Raw genomic sequence first — 19261 nt, 5'->3', positions numbered from 1 at the left:
AGCAAGTGCTCTACCACTTGAGCTAATTCCCCTACCTTTGCAGATGGCGTCTTGATCCATCCATTCGATAACGGAGGCCACATCATTCCCCGCGCCAGCCGGTGACTCCTTCCAAAAGGGTCAGGGAAGGGAGGGCTTCCCATAGGCCAGCTAGCTCAGCTGGTTAGAGCATGGTGCTAATAACGCCAAGGTCATGGGTTCAAGCCCCATGCTGGCCACTGCGGGAGGGAGAGGGTTACTTCTGCTCTTTTGGCTGACTGCTAGGGGTGGCAGAGGCCAAAACCAGGTGGGCCGGGAGCGGGCAAGAGCCCTGCTGGGCACCGGGCAGGACGAGGCTCCGGACACCTCCTTGGTCTCCCCTCCCTGGGCTCCTCGCTCCACCTGCTGCCTGAAAGGAACTTGGGCCCGGGGAGGAGACGGGTGAGCCCGGCCGGCTGCCTTCCAGGCTCATAGGAGGCCAGGCTTGAGCTGCCCGCCCACGAAGCCAAAATCACAGGCCTGCCGGCTCACCCCCATTTCCACAGAGGGTTGACCTGATGGCCCGAATTCTTGCCGGCCACCAGCTCCACCCAAATGGACCCGACGCCGGATCATGCTCCCCAGCCCAAGCCACAGAGGAAGGCTTAATATTCGGCACCCCAACCTAGGGGAGAGGCTTCACACTCCGCCGGCGCAGGGTGACCTTTGGGACATCCCTGGACACCATCCTCCCACCGCCCACAGCCAGACCCCCCGAGCCCACACTCGAGCCCACCCCACCGACAGGAAGGAGCAGGAGGACCACACCACCCAGGGGCACCACCACTCGAAGTCAGCTTCACTTGCTTTCTCTTCTACCCCTTTCCTCCCAAGTTATGCGCCCCTCATGGGAGCCGGCCCTGGGAAGACGCAGGCACGGCACTCTGACTGGCGGAAGCCAAACGCCCACACCGAGAGTTTAGCACGGGCTCTTGAGGCACTGGAGGAACCCCATGCAGACGCACTGACGGAGCTAAGCTTTACGGCCAAGGGCCCTACCTGTGCAGAAAGCCAACTTGCTTGTGAAAAGACTCCTCTTTCGGCTCCCCTTCCAAACTTCCAAATGCCTCCAAATGGGAAAACACACACACTGAAACACCCAAACGGTGCTAACGCTGGAGCCAGGCGAAAAAGAAAAGCAAGGAAAAGATTTCTAAATGGCCACCCTGCCAGAGTCGTACAGCTCCAAGTGAAACCCGTGGGAGGACATTACACAGAAAAGGGGAATGGAAAGCTGCCCAAATTGAGATGCTGTGAAAGCTACAGCCCCATCGCTACTCCTACTCTGCACACTTCTTGCAACAGCTGATGAACGGCCAGGTGCTTTTCGCATCAAGCCCACACCAGGGCAAGACCTTGAGAAGCTTCCCGTGGCTTGCCTGGTTCAGCTGGTCAGAGTGCGGCACTCGTGGAGGCAAGATGGTGCAGAGGAGCCCCTGGGTGGCTGTGGGCCTGGGGAGGGTGGCTTTTGATTTTTCGGCCTGACCGCTACGGGCAGCAAGGCCAAAAGTCAGATGACCGGCTCTCCCGTCCACCACGCTCATCAGGAGCCCTTAGTCGACAGGCTCGGAGAATGCGGGCGGCGTCCCCCACTACCTCTCGCATGCAAAGCGAGCGCTCTGCCGCTTGAGCTAATTCCCCGCAGCTGGCCTGACTCTCAGGCACCGGGCAAAAAAAGGCAAGGGCTCTGTGGCCTTAAGCAGAACACAGCCTGAAATGGGGAGGGGGGACACTACCCAGAGCTGGGAAGGGGTCGAGTCCCAGCCACGCTCCTCGGCACAAACACCAACGCTCCCTCCCTGGAGTGTGTCTGGGCTGAGAGTTAGCCCCTGAAACAAGCACCAAACTTCAGAAGACAACGCAGGGATAGATCACTTGACGATTGCCTGCTCTGGCCATTGCCTCTGAAGCGCCTGGCATCGGTTACTGTCAGAAGACGGGATAGTGGCCTAGATGGACCATCGGTCTCACCCAGGGGGGCCGTTCTTATCTTCACCACTTTCCTCTAACCCAAGCAAAGCCAGGAGCAGGCCCAGCTCAGCAACTCTAGCAGACTCCCTGGCCCCTGGCCCAGCATACAGCAAAGCGACCCTGCCTCCGCCAGGATAGACAGCCACCGACTCCCTCTTCCAGACCAACGCAGCCCTTCCCCGCTTTGGCTGTCTCCAACCTGTCTGCGTGCTCTGCTCTGCTCCATGGCTGCCATGCTGCCTGAGATCAGGAGGCTGCGAGGTCTCATGGTCTCAGCTGAGCTGGTATCGCGTGCCACCCCGCCCATCTCCTCATTCCCTTCATGGACCCCTGGGATGTGAGTAATTGTGTATTTGAGTGGCTCTCCCTCCCGGCCAATGAGCTTGGCGTAGACTAGCAGGGAGGGAGGAGGAAAGGGATTGTGCTCCAGTGAGAGCTCAGAAAGAAAGGTGCAGGTCCCCCACTAGAGCCCAGCCCAGCAGAGCAAAGCAGAGCAGAGCAGGCTGGAGAATGTGTGTATGGGTCTGACTACTTCTCCCATGCTCTTCCATTTGAGCTAACTTCCCCCAGCTGTCTCCAGCCTCCCAGTCAGCGCAAGGGGGAGAAGGGCCGGGGAGGAAGAGCTTTGTGCTCCGCAAGGGCTGGCTTTTTGGGAGGCCAAGCGGGGAGAGGGATGGAGGCCACTGGAGGAGCTGAGCCGGCTGACTGTCCATGGCTTCTAAAAGAAGGGCAAGAGAAGGCCGCGGGACTGCCTTGCTGCTGGAGAATGCAGGCATTGATCCCGCTGCCTCTCGCATGCAAAGTGAGCGCTCTACCACTTAAGCTAATTCCCCTGCCTTGATAGGTGATGTCTTGATCCATCCATTCGATAACGGAGGCCACATCGTTCCCTGCGCCAGCCAGTGACTCCTTCCAAAAGGGTCAGGCAAGGATGGGCTTGCCGTTGGCCAGCTAGCTCAGTTGGTTAGAGCGTGGTGCTAATAACGCCAAGGTCATGGGTTCAAGCCCCATGCTGGTCACTCCGGGAGGGAGAAGGTGGCTTCTGCTCTTTTGGCTGACTGCTAGGGGTGGCAGAGGCCAAAACCAGGTGGGCCGGGATCGGGCAAGAGCCCTGCTGGACGCAGGCGCCGGGGCAGGACCAAGGTCCTGACACCTCCTTGGGCTCCCGTCCCTGGGCTCCTCGCTCCACCTGCTGCCTGAAAGGAACTTGGAGACTCCGTCCACACTTGCAAGGCACATCCAGTGCTGCAACTCCCTGGCTGCAGCGCTGGCTGTGCACCCGTTCGGGTTGGGGTATAAGGAATGCAGCGCTGGTGATCCAGCGCTGCTCATCAGGTGTGGACACACACCAGCGCTTTAATTGGCCTCCAGGGAATAAGGAGGTATCCCAGAATTCCTGTTCAGCCACTCTGCTCATCAGTTTGCACTCTACTGCTCTGGCCTCAGGTGACCCGCCCTTTAAGTGAATTTTAAAAATCCCCTTCCTGTTTGCTGCAGCCAGGTGTGGAGTGCAATCAGTTAATCTTTCCAGGTGACCATGCCCCCACGCGGCAAACGAGCCCCAGCATGGACCAATGGCGAGTTGCTGGACCTCATTAGTCTTTGGGGGGAGGAAGCTGTGCAGTCCCAGCTGCGCTCCAGCTGTAGGAATTATGATATCTTTGAGCAGGTATCAAGGTCCATGCTGGATAGGGGCCATGATCGGGACGCGCTGCAATGCAGGGTTAAAGTAAAGGAGCTGCGGAGTGCCTATTACAAAGCCCGCGAGGGGAACCGCCGATCTGGCGCTGCCCCCACGACCTGCTGTTTTTACAAGGAGATGGACGCGATACTTGGGGTGACCCCACTGCCAATCTGAGGACCACGATGGACACTTCTGAGCATGGTGGGGGACAGGAGCAGCAGGAGGAGGAGGAGGAGGCGGGGGGGTGGAAACCACGAGTGAAGCTACTGGGATGGGGGAAGACACCCCAGAGTCCCAGGAGGCATGCAGCCAGGAGCTCTTCTCAAGCCAGGAGGAAGGAAGCCAATCGCAGCAGCCAGCAGTTGCTGAAGGACAAACAGAGGAGCGAGTTACCAGTAAGCGTCTGTTATTTTCAGGGTGGAACTGTTTCGGGAGCGGAGGGGGGGTTAGGGCTGCGTACTTGCTTGCCTAGATGTGACATAGCCCAGTGAGGGGGGCTATCATGTCGCAATCGGCTGCAGTAATCTCCTCAAAGTTTCAGCCAGGCGTGGGCAATGTGCCTGCGCAGGTTTATAGGAGAGCCACTGTGGTCCTTGTCCCAGTCAGGCTAACTCGTCCACGACACTGTGCCGCGAGGGTGGGGACCATTGCTGCACACAGGCAAGCTGCATAGGGGCCAGGGCGGAATCCGCATTGCTGTAGAAGACCTTCCCGCTCTTCTCTAGTGACCCGCAGCAGGGAGATATCTTCCAGGAGTAACTCCTGTGGAAAATGTTGGGAGACTGTTTAGTGCAGATCCCCCATGCAGCTGTTTGCTGTCCCCAATGCACAGAAACCCCTGCACAGCCCTGAAGCAATCTCAGTACCCCTTACTCACCATTTCCTGTCTCCTGTTGTGTTATGTGTGGTCTTATTTGGTATGGGAAAAGAATGCTAAAGTGAACACTGAAAACTCCTTCAGTGTGTGGGAATTACTGTTTGGATGAGATAATTAACAAGGCTACCCTGTTAAATGTTGCCATTTTTGCCTTCAAGAAGTGACCTTGACTGCTGGACGGCCCAGATCTACCACAGCACAGAGACTACAGAATCTGAGGAAAAAGCCTCGAAAAACCAGGGAAGACAGGCTGAAAACAGTTATTGATCACTCTGCTCGAGAGAGTAAACAGCTGCAGGAGTGGAGAGAAAGGGAAAGCAGGATCCACCAGAGGGACAGCAGGATCCGCCAGAGACATTGGCGGAGAAACGCTGTGGCAAAGAGGAAAAGCACAGGCCAGCTGCTAGGCATCCTGGCACGCCAAGCGGACTCTCTCCAGGCACTCGTAGCCATGCAGGCAGAGCAGTCCCGTGCTGCCCCACAGCCCCCCCGTCCCAAATTTTATTCTTTTCTGCCCCAATGTTAGCTCCAAACCCCCTTCCACAGCATCCAGGTTCTTACCACCACCAGCTGCCTCCAACACCTGTATGTTCACCAACCAGCCCTGAGAACTACGACCCTTACCCTCTGCACTCAACCCCCATCACCATGCAGTATATGCACCCTGAAGCGCAGCAGCCATTGCACAGCACTGCAGACAGAACATATGCAAACTTGTGACTGTACAGTTCACCAACCCACCCCCCTGCCCTAGGTTCCTAAAATGCTGTGTGTCTGTCAATGAAGTATTTTTCTTTTCAATAAAATAAATCTTGGCTTCGAAAACAGTCTTTATTATTGCAGATAGTGAAAGATACCTTATCCCAATAAAGAAACAGTCACTGGAAATCATGTTAGGGATAATAGAATCCTAACAGTGTAACCACTGCACTTCACTCCCATGCAAGGCAGCAAACATTACTGTTGGCTTTCAGCCTCAAATTCTTCCCTCAAGGCATCCCTAATCCTTGTAGCCCTGTGCTGGGCCTCTCTAATAGCCCTGCTCTCTGGCTGTGCAAATTCAGCCTCCAGGACATGAACCTCGGTGGTCCATGCCTGACTGAATGTTTCACCCTTCCCTTCACAAATATTATGGAGGGTACAGCATGCGGATATAACCGCGGGGATGCTGCTTTCCCCCAAGTCTAGCTTCCCATACAGGGACCACCAGCGGGCTTTTAAACACCCAAAAGCACACTCCACAGTCATTCGGCACCGGCTCAGCCTGTAGTTGAACCGGTCCTTGCTCCTGTCAAGCTTCCCTGTATAGGGTTTCATGAGCCAAGGCAGTAACGGGTAAGCGGGGTCTCCAAGGATCACAATGGGCATTTCGACATCCCTTACTGTGATCTTCCTGTCTGGGAAATAAGTCCCTGCCTGCATCTTCCTGAACAGGCCACTGTTCCGAAAGATGCGTGCATCATGCACTTTTCCAGGCCAGCCTGTGTAAATATCAATGAAACGCACACGGTGATCCACAAGCGCCTGGAGAACCATAGAGAAATACCCCTTCCAATTAACGTACTCTGATGCTAGGTGGGGGGGTGCCAGAATAGGAATAGTTCCCCACAATAGCCAGACCTGAACCCCCTGTACACTTGTGCTCTGTCCTCATTGCTTCTCTCTCTCCCTTTCCCCCATCTCTGCTGCTCCCCCTCTGGGCTTTCTCAGCACCTGGCCCCACAGCGCTTCCTGGCAGCCAGAGACTGCGCTTTCTGCACCTGCAGATGTGGCCTCTCTCCTGATTGCTAAGGAAAGGAACCTTTCCAGGAAATGGCCACAGCTTCTGGGAAGCCCATGCTGAGAGGTGCTGCCTGTGGGAGGGGAAATAGAAAAGCCCCTCTGCTCCCCCCACCCTGTTTTTGCAAACACTGGAGTCTCAGCCCCCCGGGGTAACTGTTACCCCTCTGCCCCTGCCTGTGCCGGGGTTTAACCCTCTGGCAGCGCCTCCCCCTGGGCTTAACTCCGGCTCCTTCCCCCCTCCCTGACTTTGCCCTTCAGCCCCTCTCCTAACTCTGCCTCCAGCTGCTTGACCCCCCCACCAGTCAATTTCCACCCCCTGCTCAGACCCTGGCCACCCCCTCCTCTGATTTCCCCCTTTGCCCCTCTTTAATCCCTGTAAAAGTAGGAGGGCTGGGTCCCATTCTCAGGGGGCTGGGCCTGGCCCCTGCCTGCCCAATGCTCAAAGCGCCCCACGATCTGGCGGATGTTTGCCGAGTGCTGCAGGGTCACCTGCAGGGAGAGGGAGACACGGTTAGGAGGTGATGCAGCCAAGGGTGCCTCACCCAACACTGAGATGCAGCCACCTCTGGGGTGGGTTGCACAAGTCAGCAAATGAATTTGGAACAGGAAATGCACTGAAAGGACCGAGGCAGCTGCAGGAGGTGGAGAAAACCAGAAAAGCAGGAGCCCTGGATCCCAGCCCTGCCCCTCCCCACTCTACCCACTAACCTCCACTCCCAGAGTTGGGGAGAAGCCAGAGTCCTGGTCCCCAGCCTTGCCCACTCCCATATTTCAATATGGCTCCATCCAACAGCTGCCCCCAACTGCAGGGCAGCGCCATGGGGCACACCAGGGGCTGCCTGTTTGCACAGGACGGGTGACACCAGTGCCCCAGGGTGGGGAGAGACGATGCTAAGGGAGAAGCAGGCAGCAGACACCCCCACGACAGAGAAAGAAGTGCTGGGGGTGCCGTGCTGCAAGGAGTGATGGGGGTTGGCAGGAATGGGAGGATCTCCCCTCACAGCGGGTGCATCTGTCCCCCCCCCGCAATTCCTCCCCAGCCCTACCCTGGCCCAGGCTAATCCCGGCCCAGCTACCAGGTTACATTTGGCCTGAGTTCCCCAGCTGCTGGGAGGGCGTGGGGCTGGGGAGCATGAGCCTCTACTCCCCCTCCCCGACACAGCTGCATGGGAACTGACCAAAGGAGCCTGCAGCACTGCTGCCTAGAGGAAACTGAGGCACCAGCCAGTGACAAACACATCATGGCTCTCCTCATCCTCATCCTCTTTTCCATATACAACCCGGGGTGAGGGGTGGGGGACTCAGGGCAGTTGCATAGTTAACCTGTGGAACTCCTTGCCAGAGGATGCTGTGAAGGCCAAGACTATAACAGGGTTCAAAAAAAAGAACTAGATAAATGAACAGAGGACAGGCCCATCAGTGGCTATTAGCCAGGCTGGGCAGGGATGGTGCCTGTAGCCTCTGTTTGCCAGAAGCTGGGAATGGGCGGCAGGGGATGGATCACTGGATGATTCCCTGCTCTGTTCATTCCCTCTGGGGCCCCTGGCACTGGCCGCTGGCAGAAGACAGGAGGATACTGGGCTAGATGGACTTTGCGTCTGACCCAGTCTGGCCGCTCTTATGGCGCAGCAGTGACACCCAGTGGGCAGTCAGAGTAATGCACAGAAGGTATTTCCCTTGGCGCAGCAGTGACACCCAGTGGTCAATCAGGGTAATGCACATCCATCTGCAGTTCAGGAGTCTGATGACAAATGTTCTGAGGGCTGGAAAAAATACCTTCTAGGGAGCTATTGAAAGAGCTCAACCTGTTTAGCTTATCAAAAGAAGATTGAAAGGTGACTTCATTGAAGTGTTGAAGGGCCTTAATGGAGAGAAAAGGTTGTGTATTAAAGGGCTCTTTAATTGAGCAGAGAAAGGCATAACAAGACCCAGTAGCTGGAAGGTGAAAAGAGACAAATTCATATTACAAATAAGACACAAATATTCAACAGCGAGGATGATTCACCACAGGAACAAGCTACCAAGGAAAGTGGTGGATTAACCATCTCCTGATGTCACTTAATGAAGACTAGATGCCTTTCTGGAAAGTGTTTGCTCCAAAAATAGCTCTTGTGTCATACAGGAGGCCTGTGATATGCAGGGGGTCAGATTAGATGCTCTATTGGTCTCTTCTGGCCATAAAGTTGACTAATTTCTGAGAAACTGAGTGTAGCATTGGGAGCAGTGTCTGATGTTTTCTTCTCTAGCCGGCTTCCTTCCTAGAACGAATGCTCCTTGAGTGGGGTGATCCACAGGGAGTAGCACAAACCAAAGTACCTGGCCAGGGGCAGGACATTAGCACAGCAAGGGAGGGGTGTGGCAGTGACATCACAAAGGCTTTTTGCAGGACCTCAGACAATAGCCTGGGTCTTGTTATGCCTTTCTCTGCTTTGGTCAAAGGTGGTGGGAAGGTGGTGACCTCACAGACAGATGCTGACATCAGGCAGGCAGGACAGGGGTGAGGGACCAGGTAAACCTCAGAGACCCCTGTGGCTTTGCTTCAGCAAGTCTCCTTCTCCAGGGCTCTCTTTGAGGACTGAGAGAGTATTCGGGTTCAGGCACGTGAGTGCCAGGAGGAACCTCTTTCGAGTTTTCTCCTTCCCTTTTAGTGATTTTACTAGAAAACAGCCGTCCCTGTTTAGAAGGTAAGAGCCTCCTCGAGGTTTGAAACCTGTTCGGTCTGATCCATCAGGTGATAGTTGAATTCTAGGCATGGAAAACACAAGCTTAAGGAGGCAGAATTTTATTTCACACTTGGGATTTTGTCCCATAGAATCAGTGGGGACATTAGGATTTGTCCTTTTTGTTTCACCTTTTCCTCCATCCATCCCTCCCTCCTTTCTCTTTGTCTCTTGCTTCTTTTGTCCTTTCACCTGTTCCCCTCCCAACACCAGGAGGTGTGTGTGTGTGTGTGTGTGTGTTGCGGGGAAGTGCTCTGCAGCTCCCACTGTGGGAGGTCCACCCAAAAATGTGGGGCTGAAATAGTGCTCGGGCAGTGATCCCCACCGGTGACCTGGGCCATCCTTTGGGCTCTCTGGTGAGATCCCTCAGCCTCCCATCCTCTGTCTCTACCCTGATTGGCTGAGCAGGGGGTTATTGACAGGGAGGAGACTCAGGTACTTGTTGTTCTCTTTTAAGACCAAGTAAATAAGTCAGAACCAGTTCTGTGTTTAATGAATTTTGCTGCTTCTCTGCATTAATTGTCTCTGAGCAGTTCATGATTCTCTCTAACATTGCAGTTCTCCTCAAATACTTGCTGAATAATTACTGTGCACTCTTGTTGGTCTGGATCTCATTTGAGAACACTTAAGTCATTCAGTGTTTGAAATTCAAGATCTGATGGTTAGTTTGAAAATCAGGGCTCTTGTGTCCTACTCCCAACTCTGCCACTGGCTGGCTGTGTGACCTAAGACAAGTCAATTCTCCTTTCTCAGCCTTAGCTTCTCCCTCTTTCAAGTAGGGATAATAATAATCCACTCCTACCTACCTCACAGTGGGTGGAGGACGGGGATCCATTGGAGAGTGTCACTAGGAGTAGTGCATAATATGAGGTGTCCTATCACGTTTACTCAGAGCAGATTATGACATAATAGAATAGCTGAAATAGTCTATTTGATTTGTATTTTTTTATTTTGAAATTGTTAAGAGCAGCAACTACTTAGCTCAGACTGAAGCATCTTATCTAATGTTTGTGGTCTAAGTGTCTCCCCTCTGTGTGTGATGAGACAATTTAACACACTGTGACAATCAGGAGATGCTTTTGTTTGCAACAAAATATTTTTGCAAAGAACTTTCATCCCACTTGTTTTGATTTCAAGAAACAAACTGGTTTAGTCTGAAGGGGATTTTCTGACATTGAGCAGGCGCAGTGTGTCCCGTGACACCCACCCGCTATACAGCGACCCCTGCTGAGGTCGCCCTTGCTGCAGCTGCAGCTGGTTCTGCTGGCGCCCTGTGGTTGCCCTCGTTCGGCCAGGAACAAGCCTCACTGAGCTGAAAAGAATCCTGTCCAACCAAATCTGACAGCTGCCATCATGTAGCCCAAAGTCCCCACACCTGCCGGGGAAACAAACCAGCCACCATAAAGTGGTCCATTGTCTCACGCGGGCCAGAGCCTGACACGGCACCTGTGGTCAACCAGTGCTCTGAACACGCCGGCCATGCACACGCTGGCCGATTCCTATGAAAGATGTCACTGCACGTCTCGGTACTTAAAAGGTACCTGTGCCACTGGTAGTGAGTTCTGGGGACAGTTGCTCACTTTCAGTGAATGTAACTGTACGTAACTGTATGTGCAGCTCTGTGCAGTCACATTTGATAGAAGTTTGGTAATTAAATTATACAAGAGGGTCAGATAAAGTGGCTACTACCACCACTATGTTTTGTCCCGTGAAGCTTTTACAGCCATTTTGAGGAAATGGGCCCTTTGCCCACAGAAATGGTCTATAGGGGACAGCTGCAGGCAGCAGGCGGAGAGATGATCTCATCAAAATTATTTGACTACTGGGTAATGTAATCAAAATCACTAAAGGAATGTCAGGGGTTTCTATTGGCACTTAACTTGCCTGCCCCTGGCTGGCTCTGGTTGTAATCGGGGTTCAGTTGTGTAAAAAGGAGTAATCGCAGTGCAAGGGATGTTAGGCAAAGGAGAACTATGTGTGATGATGTAAGGTTTTAAGGACCTAAACTGACACTCATGGTTTGTAAAACTCTTGTTTTGTAGGTTTAAGATGAATTGGTTTGGTTCTGCTTTGCTGGGATTTTTTTATAATGCCACTGAAAATCCATTTGAATCATTCAAAGTGGCAAAACTGCCAGACACCTTTTGCCAGACACAGGTAACTAGTGTTGTTTGGGTTTGGGATTTAGCATTTAACCCTTAAGGCACCTCACTACTCTATAAAGTTCAAGACCAAAGTTATGGTTGTAGTAAGGGGCAGCCAGAACCAGAAGGATGGAGAAAGAAACATTGGTTGGACAGATGGATGGATGGACAAACCGAATAATTAAGCCTCTGTTTAAAAAAAAGGCTTAAAAACATTAAAAGGAAAAAAGGGGCAAAATGTTTCCCCATTTACCAAAATAACTCAGCCTAGCTCTGCCCTTGGAGTTTGGGGGTGGGGGGCGCCGATTCAGGGTTCACCTAGGGCACCAGTTGCTGGCAGCTAGTCTAGAGCTGCCCCTGCCCAGAAGCCTTTATTCCTCCAGCCTGCGAGGATGGGAGGTGGGGGTGTCAGGAAGTTGCCTTCAATCCCACACACAAAAGGACCCTCTTAGGAAAGGCAAAATCTTGAAAAGAAAAGTTACATCAAGAAGGACTTCAAAGACAGAGCTTTTTAAGATCTCAAGGAATAGTTGAGTTTCTGACCAGGGACTGGAACCCTGAACCCTCAGATTAAAAGTCTGATGCTTGGCCCACAGAGCGAGCCAGGCTCACAAAAAGAGTCAGCTACTTTATGTAGAGGAGAAACTACTGAAGAAAAGAGAGTAGGAAACACTAGAGGAAACCTGCTGGTCTCTCTCCCCACAGCCCTGGCTTGCTCCTCCCAGCGCCCTGAGGCATTTTGCCAGCACCATGCCCCAGTCAGCTCCACCCTCCCCAAATGCTGGAAGGCCCAGCTCAGGGACCTGGCCGCTCTTACAGCCGCCTCTTCCGCCCTGACCAATAGGGAGGAGGATTGAGGGACAGGCTAGTAGGAGCTGGGAAAATTAAGCCTACATGTTTCTGCCTGGTTTTGAACCAGGGACCTTTTGCGTGTTAGGCAAACATGATAACCACTACACTACAGAAACTCTGCTGTAAGATACTCCTCCTCCCTTCATAAAAACATAAGAATGGCCATACTGAGTCAGACTAAAGGTCCATCCAACCCTGTATCCTATCTGCCAACAGTGGGTGCCCCAAAGGGACTAAACCTAACAGGTAATGATCAAGTGATCTCTCTCCTGCCATCTATCTCCACCCTCTGACAAACAGAGGCTAGGGGCACCATTCCTTACCCATCCTGGCTAATAGCCATTCATGGACTTAACCTCCATTAATTTATCTGCAAAAAGAAAGAGGAGTATTTGTGGCTCCTTAGAGACTAACAAATTTATTTGAGCATAAGCTTTCATGGGCTAAAACCCACTTCATCGGATGCATGCAGTGGAAAATACAGCAGGAAGATATATAGATATAGATATACACAGAGAAGATGAAAAAATGGCTGTTGACATACACACTATAATGAGAGTGAGCAGTTAAGGTGACAAGTATCAGAGGGGTAGCCATGTTAGTCTGGATCTGTAAAAGCAGCAAAGAATCCTGTGGCACCTTATAGACTAACACCTATTAGTCTATAAGGTGCCACAGGATTCTTTGCTGCTACAGTTAAGGTGACTATTATCAGCAGGAGAAAAACCTTTTGTAGTGATAATCGGGACGGCCGATTTCCAACAGTTGACAGGAAGGTGTGAGTAACAGTAGGGGACAAATAAACATGGGAAATAGTTTGACTTTGTGTAATGACCCATCCACTCCCAGTCTTTATTCAAGCCTAATTTAATGGTGTCCACTTTGCAAATTAATTCCAATTCAGCAGTTTCTCGTGGGAGTCTGTTGTTGAAGATTTTTTGTTGTAATATTGTGACTTGTAGGTCTGTAATCGAGTGACCAGGGAGATTGAAGTGTTCTCTGACTGGTTTTTAATGTTATAATTCTTGACATGTGATTTGTGTCCATTTATTATTTCATGTGGAGACTGTCCAGTATGGCCAATGTACATGGCAGAGGGACATTGCTGGCACATAATAGCATATATCACATTGGTAGATGTGCAGGTGAACGAGCCTCTGATAGTGTGGCTGACGTGATTAGGTCCTATGATGGTGTCCCCTGAATAGATATGTGGACAGAGTTGGCAACGGGCTTTGTTGCAAGGATAGGTTCCTGGGTTAATGTTTTGTTGTGTGGTTGCTGGTAAGTATTTGCTTCAGGTTGGGGGCTGTCTGTAAGCAAGGACAGGCCTGTTCTCCCAAGATCTGTAAGAGTGATGGATCATCCTTCAGGATAGGTTGTAGATCCTTGATGATGCACTGGAGAGGTTTCAATTGGGGGCTGAAGGTGATGGCTAGTGGGGTTCTGTTCCTTTCTTTGTTGGTCCTGTCCTGTAGTAAGTGACTTCTGGGTACTCTTCTGGCTCTGTCAAGCTGTTTCTTCACTTCAGTAGGTGGGTACTGTACTTGTAAGAACGCTCGATAGAGATCTTGTAGGTGTTTGTCTCTGTCTGAGGGTTGGAGCATATGTGGTTGTATCTTAGAGCTTGGCTGTAGACAATGGATTGTGTGATGTGGTCTGGGTGAAAGCTGGAGGCATGTAGGTAAGTATAGTGGTCAGTATGTTTCTGGTATAGGGTGGTGTTTATGTGACCATCGCTTATTAGCACAGTAGTGTCCAGGAAGTGGATCTCTGGTGTGGACTGGTCCAGGCTGAGGTTGATGGTGGGATGGAAATTGTTGAAATCATGGTGGAATTCCTCAAGGGTTTTCTTTTCCATGGGTCCAGATGATGAAGATGTCATCAGTGTAGCGCAAGTAGAGCAGGGTCATTAGAGGATGAGAGCTGAGGAAGTGTTGTTCTAAGTCAGCCATAAAAATGTTGGCATACTGTGGGGCCATGCGGGTACCCATAGCAGTGCCGCTGACTTGAAGGTATACATTGTCCCCAAATGTGAAATAGTTATGGGTGAGGACAAAGTCACAAAGTTCAGCCACCAGGTTTGCCATGACATTATCGGGGATACTGTTCCTGATGGCTTGTAGTCCATCTTTGTGTGGAACATTGGTGTAGAGGCCTTCCACCTCCATAGTGGCTAGGATGGTGTTTTCTGGAAGATCACCAATGGATTGTAGTTTCCTCAGGAAGTCAGTGGTGTCTCGAAGATAGCTGGGAGTGCTGGTAGCATAGGGCCTGAGGAGAGTCTACACAGCCAGACAATCCTGCTGTCAGGGTGCCATTGCCTGAAATGATGGGGCATCCAGGATTTCCAGGTTTATGGATCTTGGGTAGCAGATAGAATACCCCTGCTGCTTTTTTGGCCTGTCTGGGAGGTTTTTGTCAGCCCTGGCACACAAAAAGGGTATCATTGCGAGCGCCCACGAAGGTGAGATGAATTTTTGCCTGCCTTGCTCAGCTTGACTTGCTTCCTCACCCCATTCCTGCCTTAGATCCTGGGTCGCCTGGTGGCTGAAGATGGTCCATTGTCTCAAGCGGTGCCAGAGCCTGACACAGTGCCCCTGGGCCCCCTTTGCTCTGCACATGCCGGCCGTGCACATTTGCAAATACTTTAAAGCTCTTGTCAGTAAGTTCTGGGAACAGTTGCTCACCTTCAGAGGAAGCTCCTAAATTGGCCTGTCTCACCCAGTGGTACATTGACCTCTGTTCAGACTGAGCCGAAGTGGGGTGGGGCTTGCTGCTGTGGCGGCCACTGCTGTGAGGGTGGCCACTGTTGCGGATGAAGCCATCCTGGAAGCACCTTCCACCTAGCCACCCACTGAAAATCCTGTAGGATGTAAGGTGGGAATAGAAGAACACGGGGGCAGGCCTTCCTAATCTCCTCCCCTTCCGCCACTATTGGCCATCCCATATCCGGTGCTGCACCCAGTGGGGTAAAAATACGGCCATATCGGAAGAGTCAGTTGGGTTCTTTATCGTTGTCCCATCATTCCCCTCAGGCCTGACCTGCCCTCCAGCTCAGCCACCCACTGAAAATTGAAAAACAAAAAGTAGAGCCGTAGAAGGCTTCAAAGCCCACAGGCCCAACCACCATTTCTAATACAGCAGAAAAGCCGCACTTCTCCTGACTAGGTGGGGACGTCCTATGGCCCCACAAGAAGTGGAAGGCCATCGTGTTCGGTCTCAGCAGCATTCGTGGAGCAGGGAAACACATGGCTGAGGTTAATGACAAGGTCCCCTTCCGCCACCGGCTGAGCCATTCCTCACAGGCCAGCAACCACTTCTCCCAGTTCGCGTTCCCCACCTCGTCCCCAACCGAACGCTAGAAGGCCCAGCCATCAACCTGCAAACTCTTGTAGCCCTCCTCTTCCGCCCTTACTGATAGGGAGTATGAGCCTCCTCCCTTAGGCTCTTCAGCATCCCTGGGAACACCAACACCGCCCAAGTGACTTTGGGCCAGTAGGTCAACCAATAGGGCTGCCTCCTAGGCCAGGCTGCAGCCCAGCTTCAGGACTCAGAGGAAATGGAGCTCGCATCCCTGCCTACAGGACTCCAGGCATGGCCAGGCTTCTGGATCAAACGTCCCTCTTGTGCTCAAGTCACAACAGCTAGCGGGTGAAAGACAGGCTTTCATGGCCTTTGAGAAAGCAAGACAGAGCCTTGGAAGACCCAGCAGGGTTTGTGGCACAGGAATTGTCCTCAGATCCCACCGAGACTTCAGCTCAGATTGCAGGATTCAAAGTCCCAAGTGCTGCCCTTACACCATGGGACCAATAGGGAACCCCCAGACCTCTGCTGAGCGCTGGTGAGGATGACCCTGTGGGGGCAGCCCTGCCTTTGCTCACCAAGTTGGCCTGCAGCAGTTTGCTGCAGCTCCCAGAGGCCTTTCTTAATCCAGCCTGAGAGGCCAGTGGGCATGTGAGGAAGTTGCCCCTTCAGTCCCAGGCAGTACATGGCCCTTCCTGGTGAAAAGCCAAGTCCTGGGGAAAAAGGTGATGTCAAATAAAATCTTGGAGAGATGCCTTCTTTCTTTTTGTGGGGAACTGTTCCCTTTTTGTCTGACCAGGGACTTAAACCCTGGACCCTCAGATTAGAAGTCTGACACTCTACCAACTGAGCTAGCCAGGCTTACACATAAAAGAAGCAAATTTCATGCAGAAGAGAAACTAGTCATGAAAATGAGGGCAGGAAACAATACAGAAAACCTGCTATTCTCGCTCTCTTAGCAGTCCTAGCCCCAGCCTGCTCCTCCATCCGGCGCCCTGAGGCCTTATTCTTTTTTCAGTTAAATATCAAATCCCTGAGAAAACACAGTTATACAAAGCAAAACGAAATCACAAACAGAAATGTCATTGGAAATACAGAAATAAAAAAGGAAAATGCAATTCCCATCACTTTATCGTGTCGGGGCCATTCCTGTATCGAGAGCACCCGCGAAGGTCCCTGTGTGCTTACAAGAAACCTGGAGGAACTCATACCACAGCCTGAACATGAAACTCAACTGCTCCCAGGTGCCGCAGTAAAACCCTTTCCCTGCTGTGAAGTTGCACTCCATAGGATTTTATGAAAATATGCTAATCAGTGTGAATATAAAGTGACTGGACAATGCTTCATGCAAATGTCTCTTGTAAGGTATCATTACAAAGCTTATAATCTACTGTGTGTGTTCATCCTATTTGTATGAACCGATCATTCTTGGATCTGAAACTAGAAATATGAACTATAACTCTGAGGTCCTGTTGTAATGATGCAAAGTGTGGGCCATTAATAGTGGTTTGGACTCTTGATGGCTCCCATTAACCAGGACAATTGACTGGAGATGGCTCTGTCCTGCACCATCTGTGAGTCAGGCCAGGAAGAATGAAGGCTTGGGGTATCACAGGACATGTGACCATGTCACCTGGTACAGAATCCATCTTAAACCTGGGGCTTTTCCCAGGAGAGACAAGAATTCCTGCCTTGTACCAAAGAAGCTGTATAAGGGGTGGAACTGAACAAACATGGCTGCAGTCATGAGACATCCCCTAGCTACCACCTGAGCTGGAACAAGGGCTATACCAGGTGAAAAGATAGGGCCCAGACAAGAAATAAGTCTAGTCTGCAAAAGAAGCTTATTGAAAGATCTCTGAGGGTGAGATTTGATCTGTATTGAGTTTCATACTGTATTAGGCTTGGACTTGCATGTTTTTGTTTTATTTTGCTCTGTGAAAAATACAAGGTCCATAGAGAAGGAAAAGAAAATGCCCTAGAAAAGTCTGTCTCTCTGTGTGTGTGTGTGAGATGGGTGGGAGGGTGTCTGAAACCACTCTCCTCTAGTTAGTTTTCTCTGATTTCCTGTAGAAAATCTGAAGCAGGGAGCAAAAGCCATTGCCTTCTCTGAGGCTTGAACTCAGGACCTTCAGATTATGAGACTGACACGCTGCCAACTGCGCTAAGAAGGCTTGGAAAACTTTGAGGCTCAGTGTATATAGGACCCTCCTACAGCAGTGACTGGGGCAGGGAAGGAGCCAGAGATCTGCTGGAAGAAGCAGGGAGCTCTGGTGACCAGAGACTTTTCGTGGCAGCTTTCACAGCAGCAAAGAAATCAATTCATGCTGCCAGTGAACAATCTACTGGAACTAATGGCAGCACAGGGGGGATGTTTCCAAGCTATGCACCTACTTCCACATTTTAGAACTTACTCTCCTTTTCCTAGTAGGGCACTTTCCATGCAAATTAAGCAAAGCAAGTTGGGGAAACTACACAGGTAATAAAAACCAGTGCTCCAAATAAGGCTTGAATTCATAATCCCAGCAGTAGCCCCCTCTGCGCTAACCAGTTGCACCAGTGCAGGTGCTTCTCAGGCCTTGGCAACACTTGCAAATTTGCAGCGCTGCAGCAGAGTGTGAAAACACACCCTCTCCAGCGCTGCAAATTGCGGCGCTGCAAAGCGCCAGTGTGGTCAAAGCCCCAGCGCTGGGATCGCGGCTCCCAGTGCTGTATGTTATTCCCCACAGGGAGGTGGAGTACGGACAGCGCTGGGAGAGCTCTCTCCCAGCGCTGGCGCTTTGACTACACTTAGCGCTTCAAAGCACTGCCACGGCAGCGCTTTGAAGTGCAAGTGTAGCCAAAGCCTTAGGCAAAGCTGGAAGCGGCAGTTATCAGTCTCTGTGATTCACACCTTTGCCTGGTAATTGAAGGCTGATGCATCAAACCTAACTCAAGATGCGGCTTTTCAGCCATGAGACTCCAGGACATTTTGACAGAAAGAAAATCTCTGTTTTGGTTTAGCCCCATTTGACTCCTTCTGCCCGTCTTCTCCCCCTCCCTCCAGTCTCTTTCCTTCCCCACTGGGGCCGTGCAGAGAGGAGCCCCAGTCAGTCTCTGTCACAGAGTCTGTATCCCATAAAGGGAGGGAGGGGTTGCTCCAAAACACTGATAATGGGGAGGGTGGGCATGGTTAGGGGTAGAAAGGATGGAGAATTAACAGTGGGGCCCAGAGAGATTCCCCCAGATTGGGGAGATCCCCTGCTGCCCCCCATCAGCCAGCTGTGGGAAGAACAACTTGGGATTGCTTGGGAAGCCACCTTTAAAAACACAAGTGTAACATGCTAGTTACATTTTAATAACACCAAAGCCTCCTCAATCCCAGGGTCACAATCACTGGAATGATTTTGCCTTGATATTTTACCAGCCGCAGACACAAAGCAAGTCAAATTACAGTTTCCGTTAGTCAGTTGCACACACAAGAATCCGGAGGCTTTAATTCCTTAGGTTCTGCTGCCATTTCATTTCTGTCCTGTTCCAAGATTTATCATTGTGCAAAGCAACGTTAGGCCCTTGGGAGTGTCCCCCTCAGTGCTGCCTGCCACCCTTGGGCAATTTAAAAGGGCCTGGGGACACCCGCCACCACCACCAGCAGCACAAGGGGACTAAGGCAGTTTCCTGCCCACCCTCACTCCATGTGGCACGCCACTCCCGGAAATGGCTGGCACCTCCTGGTGTGGGAGGTCTCCGTGTGCTGCCCGCCCTGAGTGCCAACTCTGCCAGCTGTGGCAATGGGGCTGCGGGGTGGAGTCTGCGGGCAGCCATGCACAGAGACACCCCTGGCCCTCCGGCAGGGCTGCTGCCAGAGGAGGGTGCAGGTTGCTTTTGGGAGATGTCCGAGGTAAATGCTGCACCCTCACCCTCTCCT

General features: G+C 51.8%; 5 non-coding genes across 5 annotated transcripts; 2 read left to right on the top strand and 3 right to left on the bottom strand.

The window, feature by feature from the left end:
- Positions 1-144: 144 nt before the first annotated feature.
- TRNAI-AAU lies at positions 145-218 on the top strand. The gene has a single exon. It is a non-coding gene; the product is annotated as a tRNA-Ile (tRNA).
- Positions 219-2934: 2716 nt separating this feature from the next.
- Positions 2935-3008, top strand: TRNAI-AAU. Its single transcript has one exon. It is a non-coding gene; the product is annotated as a tRNA-Ile (tRNA).
- Positions 3009-12091: 9083 nt separating this feature from the next.
- TRNAV-AAC lies at positions 12092-12164 on the bottom strand. The gene has a single exon. It is a non-coding gene; the product is annotated as a tRNA-Val (tRNA).
- A 3978-nt stretch (positions 12165-16142) lies between these two features.
- On the bottom strand, positions 16143-16215 carry TRNAR-UCU. The gene has a single exon. It is a non-coding gene; the product is annotated as a tRNA-Arg (tRNA).
- Positions 16216-17455: 1240 nt separating this feature from the next.
- On the bottom strand, positions 17456-17528 carry TRNAM-CAU. The gene has a single exon. It is a non-coding gene; the product is annotated as a tRNA-Met (tRNA).
- Between the last annotated feature and the right edge of the window lie 1733 nt (positions 17529-19261).

This window comes from Mauremys reevesii, linkage group 12 (genome assembly GCF_016161935.1).
Source record: "Mauremys reevesii isolate NIE-2019 linkage group 12, ASM1616193v1, whole genome shotgun sequence".
Lineage (NCBI taxonomy): Eukaryota > Metazoa > Chordata > Testudines > Geoemydidae > Mauremys > Mauremys reevesii.
Note: the sequence above shows the minus strand (reverse complement) of the source record. Positions and strands in the feature narration are given on the sequence as shown.